The sequence below is a fragment of the Nyctereutes procyonoides genome, unplaced genomic scaffold, assembly GCF_905146905.1.
Source record: "Nyctereutes procyonoides isolate TBG_1078 unplaced genomic scaffold, NYPRO_anot_genome, whole genome shotgun sequence".
Lineage (NCBI taxonomy): Eukaryota > Metazoa > Chordata > Mammalia > Carnivora > Canidae > Nyctereutes > Nyctereutes procyonoides.
The window spans coordinates 6,446,519-6,456,611 of NW_026575128.1; the positions used below are offsets into that span (position 1 = coordinate 6,446,519).

A 10,093-nucleotide genomic window follows, 5' to 3' on the forward strand; every position below is an offset into this window, starting at 1 on the left:
GGCCCCGCCGCCGCCGCCGCCGCCGCCGCCGCGTAACGCTTGCTCTCCGGAATAGTGGCGCTGGGGGGGCGCCGCGGGGACGCGGGCCGGGCGGGGCGGGGCGGGGCGGGGCGGCGGGGCCCGGCTCCCGCGGCTCTTCCGGCCTCCGCGACAACAAAAACAATCCCGGCCGCCGCCGCCAGCGGGAGCGGGGGCGGGGGCGGGGGCGGGGGCGGGGGCGGGGGCGGGGGCGGGGGCCGGGCGAGCGCGCACCCGCCGGGCGGGGAGGGGCGCAGGGCGCGCGCGGCCCGGGGTCCCGGCTCGCGGAGGGGGCGTGCGCGGCCCCGGGGGGCGGGGCGGGGCGGGGGGCCCGGCCCCGGGGACGCGTCGGGGGCGCGCGCGGGTGGTACTGCCCGGTGGCCCGGCGCGCGGGGCCCAGGGCCTCCCCGTCCTCCCTCCCGCCCGGCGCCCCTGCCTTCTCCCGCGTGCCTACCGTCCCGGGACCGGGGCCGCCAGGGTCACCGCAAGGCTTCCCCCGCAAGGCTCACCCAGCGGCCCTGCCCGCCCCGGGAGCGCGCCCCGTGCCGCGGGAGCCCCTGGGCTCGGCAAGGGACCGGCCACCTGGGAAGGCCAAGGCTTGCTTTGGCACGGGAGGGGCTCGCGCCTGGGGCTCTAAGCCCGACGTGCAGTTGGAGAGCCCAGCTCTGCAGGCGGAGAAGCAGTTTCTTTTTCTTTTTAAGAGCTTTTATTTATTTTTTAAGATTTTATTTATTTATTCATGAGAGACACAGAGGCAGAGACACAGGCGGAGGGAGAAGCAGGCTCCATGCGGGGAGCCCGACGGGGGACTCGATCCTGGGTCACCCGGGCTGCCCACATTTCTCTTTCTTTCTTTCTTTCTTTCTTTCTTTCTTTCTTTCTTTCTTTCTTTCTTTCTTTCTTTCTTCTTTCTTTCTCTTTTTTTTTAAGATTTTAGTTATCAGAGACAGATAGAGAGAGAGAGGCAGAGAGAGAAGCAGGCTCCATGCAGGACTCGATCCCAGGTCTCCAGGATCATGCCCTGGGCGGAAGGCAGCGCTAAACCGCTGAGCCCCGCCCCCCCGGGCTGCCCGAAGAAGCAGTTTCTAATCAGCTACCCAGGGAGCCTTCCACCCGCCCCACAGGTTAAAAAGGCACAATGTGTATGTGTTGTTGTATTTGGCCGGCGGAGCCATCACAAAGTACCACACACTGGCGGACTGAACAACAGAAATTAATTTTCTGGAAGTTCTGGAAGTTAGACATCTAAGATCAAGAATTGGCTTCTTCCGAGATCTCTTTTTTTGCTCGTCCATGGCTGTCTTTTCGCTGTGTCTTCACATGATCGTCCCTCTGTCCACATCTGTGCCAAAATGTTCTCTTCCTATCATGACACCAGTCATGTTGGTTGAGCGCCCAATTTACAGACGTCATTTTAATTTGATCGCCCCTTTAGAGACTCCGTGTCCAAGTACAGTCACATTCTGAGATAGTGGGGGTAAGGGTTGCAACACCCGAATTTCGTATGTTCAGCACGTAACATGTATAATAAGATACTCATTTGAGCATCTACCTACCACGCGCAGCCAGAGAGCCAGGTCAGTTTTGCACGTCCGGATGACAAATGTTAGGGGCCCACCATGGCCAGGCATTGTATTCGAGGCTTCACATGTCATTTAATCCTCACGACTACTAAAAGGTGGGTTTATAAAAAGGATTTTATTGATTTATTCATGAGAGACACAGAGAGAGGCAGAGACACAGGCAGAGGGAGAAGCAGGCCTGAGCTGAAGACAAGACGCTCAACCACTGAGCCCTCCGGGTGCCCCAACGTAGATATTTTTTAAGGCAACTGAAGCTCAGGGAAGCTAAGGAAGTCAGGCTGTGTGTCTTATGATACTGCAGTGAAGGATGGAAAGAATTGGAGTTCTAAATCCTGCATCCCAGTTCTGGCTGCTTCCATCCCCAACTGCCTATGGAAGTGGGACTTATAGGGACCGATGCTGCATTCTGGGTGCTCTCTGCAGCACCGCGCCACTTCTCTGCTAAGGCAGCTGTTAACTAGGAACAGCAGGAGGGCACAGCTAGCTCGGAGAGGAGGAAGTAGCCACTAGATGAGCAGACTGGTGTGCACCTAAGAGGATAAGAAAAACCAACTCGAGGTCAGGCTTTGAGTTAAACCTAGTAGCTGCCTGCCTCCTTCTCTACCCCAGGCCAAGTCCCTTCCGTAGTGTAAGCAGTCAGTGCCTGTGGCCTCCAGCCTGAGTGGAGGCTGACATTCCCTCTTGCACTTCCTAACAAATTTCCCCCATGTTCTATTTGGTACCCTGAGCAAAGATGATAGCTTGTTTCCTGCACCAAAAATAGCCTCAGAAACCAGAGTGTGAAGTGTATTTACCCTGTATCTTGGGCCAGGACTGCAAAGCCTCAGGCCCCGTCTCTCACTCTCATTCTGGATGCTCTGATCCTCTACATTCTCCTTCCCAAGTTCACTCTGGCGCCCCCCCCGCCCCCCTCCCAATGACCCTTCTGACTGAGCCCTCCCAAACAAAAGCCCTATAGTCAGGAAACTCTCCGAAGCCCTTTCAGCAACCCCCCCACACACACTTCCTGCTGTGGCTGAGAAGTAGCCCTGGCCCTATTACCACTTCCCCCCCAGCTCTCCCCAACGATGGCAGCTCACCCTTCCACACCCCGCACAGCCACGGGACAGGGGGTGGTGGCTAGAGAATTAGCAATAGAGTTGCCCCCATTGCCCCAAACCTTGAGTTCTCATTCTCATATTAAAACCACTTGCTGGGGTCACCTGGGGGGCTCAGCAGTTGAGCGTCTGCCTTCAGCCCAGGGCGTGACCCTAGGGTCCTGGGATCGAGTCCCTCTTCGGGCTCCCGGCAGGGAGCCTGCTTCTCCCTCCGCCTGTGTCTCTGCCTCTCTGTGTGTCTCTCATGAACAAATAAATAAAATCTAAAAAATAAAAATAAAAAAAATAAAATCACCTGCCATCTGGCCAAACCACCAGAGGGCCTCCCTTGGTGGTATAATTAACTCAGCCCCTGGTCTTATGTCTCAGCCCAGGCTTAGCTCCCAAACATTATAAATCCTTGAATGGATTTATTCGGGTATCCAGGTTTGCATGTCTGTTGCTTAACACATGTGGCACCAAATGACTCCTCAAGGAAATTTCTGGGATGAAGGAATGAATGAATGAATGAGCAAGTAATGTGTGAATAGTGGGAGCCAGAAATGGTGCAATGGAGGAGCCAAGGTGAAAACCTCTGGGCGAACTTCCAGCTTCTCCAGAGCACAGACTTGCAAATCCCACGATCCTGGGTTCCAATCTCCGTTCTACAGCACACTAGCTCCAAGCACCCGGGACAAGTCCCTTCACCGACTGCTGAAGGAGTCAGTAGGGAGGAAGCTAAATCACATATGTGCAAGCTCCAGTGTCTGGCCCAATAGGCACTAATTTTCCTCCTTCTTTCCCTGGGCTAAAAGCTGCTCCCCTGCCACTGTCTTACTTTCTTTGAAAGACAGCGAACCCAAAATCTCAGCTCAGTCCAGGAGGGGGAGCAGAACCATCAGGGACTGAGCATGTTTACACATCCTGTGCCTGAGCCACCTGAGGACAGGGACTTGGCTCACCAACCGGGGGGGGGGGGCGGACATGCTCAGTCAAGGTTTATAATGAAACTAAACCTCTCAAATGTGTCAATGCTCCCCTGAGACCAGACCAAGCCAGAGGGAGCCTCGCTAGTGGGTGGACACGCTGCCAAGAGGCCGGGCTCCAGCCACCAGCGCTGTCTGCGACGCTCCAGCCCTTGTCTGGGCCCCTGGCCTCTGTTGATGTTTTGACTCCCCAGCCTCTCCTCACACTGCCTCACACAAGTCTGGAGCTTAGAAGTTGGGGAGGAGCTTCTTGGCAGTTGATCGGTTGGGCAAAGGGTTTTCACTCTTTTTTAGCTGGGGAACCCCTCATTCAGACAGAAATCTTAAGTGGGAGCTGAAGCGGAGCCACCTGGCCGAGGAGGACACGGACCTTCTTTGGACACTATCGAACCAGACTACCTTGCCAAGAGACACCACCTGGCATCCTAATGGGATTTCTGCCCACCTGCTCCTCCTCTACTGGCAGCCCTGCTCTTTTGCATTTTTTAATTGAGATAAAATTCACAGATGATAAAATTCACCATTTTAATGTGTAAAATTTCAGTGGTTTTTAGTGCATTCGCAAGGCTGTGCAATCATCACTGTTATCCAATTCCAGCATGTTTTTTTTAAAATATTTTATTTATTCATGAGAGACACAAAGAGAGAGGCAGAGACACAGGCAGAGGGAGAAGCAGGCTCCATGCAGGGAGCCCAAGTGGCACTCGATCCCGGGTCTCCAGGATCATGACCTGAGCTGAAGGTAGACGCTCAACCACTGAGCCACCCAGGTGGCCCTCTTTTGGATCTAGTTTCTTTCTTACCACAGTGTTTTCAAGGTGTATCCGCGTAGCATGCATCAATACTTCATTGCTTTTTTTTTTCTTTTTTAAAGTAGATTCCATGCCCAGCATGGAGCCCAACAGAGGGATTGAACTCAAGACCTGAGCTGAGATCAAGAGCTGGATGCTTAACTGACTGAGCCATCCAGGCGCCCCCACCACTCCATTGCCTTTAATACTGAATAATATTCCATTATATGTATACACCGTATTTTGTTGACCGACCTTTGGATTGTTTCCATTTTTTGGCTACAATAATGCTGCTATGATCTCTGTGTGCAAGTTTTTGTGTGGGTACATATAAGTTTTGTGTGAATATGGAACTTTTCAGGTCTTCCGGGTATATACCTAGAAGTAGAACTGCCAGGTTATATGATAACTCTATGTTTACCTTTTTGAGGAAATGTTTTCCACAGCGGCTACACTATTTTACATTCCCATCAGCAATTTGTGAGGGCTCTAATTTCTCCACATCCTTGCCAATATTTATTTTATTTCAGGTTTTTAAAATTTTTTAAAGATTTTATTTATTTATTCATTCACGAGAGACACAGAGAGAGAGGCAGAGACACAGGCAGAGGGAGAAGCAGGCTCCACGCAGGGAGCCAGACGTGGGACTCGATCCCAGGTCCCCAGGATCAGGCCCTGGGCTGAAGGCGGCGCTAAACCTCTGGGCCACCCGGGCTGCCCTATTTCAGGTTTTTAAAAAAATTATACCTATCCTAATGGGTATGAGGTGGTAGGTATCTCATTGTGTATTTGATTTGCAGTTCCCTAAGGACAGATGGTGCTGAGCATCTATTTATGTACTTATTGTCCATTTGTATGACTTCTTTGGAGAAATGTTGATTCAAGTCTTCTATTTTTTTTAAGATTTATTTATTCATTTGAGGGATCCCTGGGTGGCACAGCGGTTTAGCGCCTGCCTTTGGCCCAGGGCGCGGTCCTGGAGACCTGGGATCAGATCCCACATCGGGCTCCCAGTGCATGGAGCCTGCTTCTCCCTCTGCCTGTGTCTCTGCCTCTCTCTCTGTGTGTGTGACTATCATAAATAAATAAAAATTTAAAAAAAGATTTATTTATTCATTTGAGTGGACAGCGGCAGAGGGAGTGGGAGAGAAAGCCTCAAGCAGATTCCCTGCTGAGTGCAGAGACCGTGAGGCTTGATACCAGGACTCTGAGTCCATGACCAGAGCCAAAATCAAGAATTGGATACTCAATCGACTGAGCTCCTGAAGCACAAAAGTTTTTAGTTTAGACAGAGTCTAATTTTTCTCTGATTGCTTGAGCTTTTTTGTTATCATATCCAAGAAAACTAATCCAAAGTCATAAAGATTCATTCCTATGCATTTAAACATTTTATACTTTTAGCTCTTACATTTAGGTCTTTGATGTATTTGGAGTCTACTTTTATATATGATGGGAGGTAGGGTTTAGATTCATTCTTTTGGATGTAGATACACAGTTGTCCAAGGACCAGTTTTTTAATTTTTTTTTATTTTTAAAGATGTTATTTATTTATTCATGAGAGGCACAGAGAGAGGCAGAGACACAGGCAGAGGGAGAAGCAGGCTCCATGCAGGGAGCCCGACGAGGGACTCGATCCCGGGTCTCCAGGATCACACCCTGGGCTAAAGGCAGTGCTAAACCGCTGAACCATCCGGGCTGCCCCCCCCCTTTTTTTAAAGATTTTATTTATTTACACCATTTGTTTAAGACTTCTTTCCCCCATGGTCTACAACCCCTGTCACAATCAATCAACTGCAAATGTAAGGGTTTATTCTTGGACTCTCAATTCTATTGTGCGGATCTTTGTCTTTCCTTATGCTGGTATCACACTGTCTTGATTATTATAGCTTTGTAGTTTCGAGATCAGGAAGTGTCAATTCTCCAACTTTGTTCTTCTTTTTCAAGGTTGTTTTGGTTATTCTGGGTCTCTTGCATTTCCAGATGAAATTTAGGATCAGTTTGTTCACATCTGCAAAAAAAAAAAAAAAAAAGCAGTTGGAATTTTTTTTTTAAGCAGTTGGAATTTTGATAGGAATTGTATTCAATCTGTAGATTAATTTGGGGATTATTGCCATTTTAACAGAATTAAATATTAGAATCCATAAATGTAGGATATGTTTTCATTTCTTTAGGTCTTTAATTTTTTCAATAATGTTTTGCAGTTTTCAGGGTGCAAAGTTTATACTTCTTTGGTTAAATTTATTCTTGAGTATTTTATCCTTTTTGGTGCTAGTAACAGTGGAATTATCTTCTTAATTTTGTTTTTCGATTGTTCATTGCTAATATGTAAAAATACAATTTTTTTATATTTATCTTGTATCTACAGCCTTACTGAATCTGTTTATTACCTGTAGCAGTTAAGTTTTTTTTGTTTGTGGGTTTTTTAGCATCTTTATATATAAGATCATGTTAGCTGCAAATAGAGATAGTTTTAACTTTTTCTTTTCCAATATGGATGCTTTTTCTTTTATATTCTTGCTCAATGCCCTAAACCTCCAGTACAATGTTGAATAGAAATGACTCTCTCTCTCTCTTTAAGAAGTAGCCCTTTTTTAACAAACTAATGGTTACCAGAGGGGAGGTGGGTGGGGGGATTGGGAGATTGGGTGTAATAGGTGATGGGGATCAAGGAGTGCACTCGCTATGAGAAGCACCTGGTGTTGTATGAAAGTGTGGAATCACTATATTGTACACCTAAAGCTAACTAACTGGAATTTTAATTAAAACTTTAAGAAGGGGTGTTTTCTTCTGGTGGAGTCAAGATGGAGGAGTATATGTGAGAGCCTTGACCTTGAGAATTGTGGATGGGCTTTTACCATGGGTAGCATAGGTGGTGGTTTCTTTCAAGCACTCAAAGATTTTCACAATTCTCCAGTGGGAGTAAACCCCAGACTATGAGAGAGTTTGACAGCTATTAAAACCAGGGCTCCGCAGTTGGGAGGTAGCTTTGCAGTTGAGGAGATTTATTTTTCGTGACTGACTGCAGTGTGGTTCAAGTGAGAGGGAAAGAAGATCCCTGGAACTCCATCACAAGTGGTGCCTTACCAGGACCAGTGGCCATGGTTGGGTCAGCCGCGATGGGTGGTGTCCTCCTAGCTTTAACTGAAGGAGCTGGCATCTTGTTGACAAGATTTGCCTCTGCACAATTTCCCAATGGTCCTCAGTTTGCGGAAGACCCCTCTTTGTTGCCTTCAGCACAGTTACCATCCTCACCTTTTGGAGACTATCAACATTATCAATAGGACCACTTTCCCAGAATTTCTTTAACAGAGGAGCTGTAGGTCAAGAAGGGATTTCAGAAGGTCTGTTTTTAAAACCATAGGCGGGACAGCTATGGCCACATAGGCTTTGAAGAGACAGCTCTTTTTGTTATTTAAAGGAACGTGGTAGGGTCAGATGTTAAACAATAATACATTTATTTATTTATTTATTCATTCATATTTGGATTGCATTTGTGATAAAAAATAAATATCTAATATCTTTAAAAGAAAAATAATAAATGCTTAGAAGATGAAGGATCAGAGGGCAAACAACAATGAAACATGACCAATCATTTCCGTGGGGACTTCTCTGCCTGGTTTTGTGTGTTCTGTTAGTCAAACAATAAAATACCTCCTGGAACTTAAAAAAAAAAAAAAAAAGTTCCTCTTTTGTATTTTGCAAGCAGGCAGGTTTCTACATATTCATGATCTAGGGCCAGGAACAGAGAGACTTAGCAACTCTATTTGATTTTGCCATCTCTGAGATGGCAGAGCTACTAAGGAGGGCAGTGCGTGAGGCTTTGACAACAAATCAACTAATATGTTTGTTTTTACTTTCAGCATTTGTTTCTACTACACTTTTTAACTGGGACAATTGATTTTTTTTTTCTCTCCTTCAAGATGAAATAAAAGGAATGAATTAGGGAATGAGATAAATCTAGATTTTAATTCCAATTCTATAGTGTGATTTATTTATGCCAAGCCCTGGGCTAGGTAATCGGGATCCAAGGGTGAGCCAGAGAAGTGGGGTTCCTCTCCTCATGCAGTTCAGTCTTGAAGTGAGACATAATAAACAAAAAGTGAGTCAAAAGAATAAGATAATTACGAATCATGATGAGAGTTGTAGACAATTCTAGGGGTGAAAAAGCAGGAAGGGATAGCCTCTCTGATATGCTGACATTTGAACTGAGAACTTCTGGTGGCTTTAAAACATGGCCACGGGGCTTCTGAGTGGCTTAGCTGGTTAAGTGTCCAATTCTGGATTTTGACTCAGGTCATGACCTCAGGGTCATGAGCCCTGCCTAGGGCTCCATGCTCAGTGGGGAGTCTGCTTCTCTCTCCTCCCTCTTCCTCTGCTCCTCCTCCCACTTACCCTCTCTCTAAAATAAATAAATAAAATCTTAAAAAACAAACAAAAAACTTGGCCACAAATTCTCTGACCTTTCACCCATTAAGAGGTGGGGTCTGTGTCCTCTCCCTTTCAATATATGTGGGCTTGCAACCACTTTGATCAGTAGACAACTTCAGAATTGATACCATGTGGCTTCCATGGCTAGGTCATAAAAGGTCATGTAGTTTTTACCTTGCTTGCTGGAACCTTCTCTCTCATAGCCCAGAGCTGCCATACCAGAAGTCTGACAACCTTGAGGCCATCACATCAGAGAGGCCATATGTAGGTGCTCTGTTTCAGCTAAGACCAACTTTTTACCTATTCCTGCTGAAGTGCCAGACACTTAGTAAAAAATCTTCCAGATGATTCCAGGGACCAGCCATATGAGTCACTCCCCTCGATTTGAGTCTTGCTAGTCAAGGTTCCAGACAGTACAGAACAAAGACAACTATTTCATTAGTATTATTTTTTTAAAGTAAATTTTATGTCCAATATGGGTCTTGAAATCATGACCTCGAGATCGAGAGTCACATGCTCTACTGACTGAGCCAGCCAGGTGTCCCTCCACTATTATTTTTTCTGAATTAAAAAAAAAAAACTTTATTTATTTATTTATTTGAGACACACAGAGAGAAGCAGAGACACAGGCAGAGGGAGAAGCAGGCTCCATGCAGGGAGCCCGATGTGGGATTCGATCCTGGGTCTCCAGGATCACGACCTGAGCCGAAGGCAGAAGCTCAACCACTGAGCCACCCAGGTGCCCCTATTTTTTCTGAATTCTTGACCCACAGAATTCATAGGCATTTAAAAATGTTGTTTTTTAAATTGAGATATAATTCACAAATGACATTATATTAGTTTTAGGTGTATAAAATGTGTTCAATATTAGTATATATTGCAAAATAATCACTACAATAAGTCTAGTTAACATCTGTGACCGTACATTGTTAAAAATTATTTTCTTGTGATGAGGACTTTTAAAATACACTCTCTTAGCAACTTTCAAATATACTATATAATATTATTAACTACAGGCGCCACACTGTACATTATATTCTCCGGACTTATTTTTTTATTTTTTTTATTTTTTTTGACTTATTTGTTTTATAACTGGAAGTTTGGACCTTTTGGCCCCCTTTTCCCATTTCACACACACACACACACACACACACACACACACACACACTCCACTTCTGGCAAACACCAGTCTATTCTCTGTCTCTGAGTTT

The 10,093-nt window shown here is 46.4% G+C and overlaps 1 pseudogene; it reads left to right on the plus strand.

The window, feature by feature from the left end:
• The first annotated feature begins 7,111 nt into the window (after positions 1–7,111).
• LOC129520468 (mitochondrial import inner membrane translocase subunit Tim17-A-like) lies at positions 7,112–7,735 on the plus strand (annotated as a pseudogene).
• Positions 7,736–10,093: the final 2,358 nt, after the last annotated feature.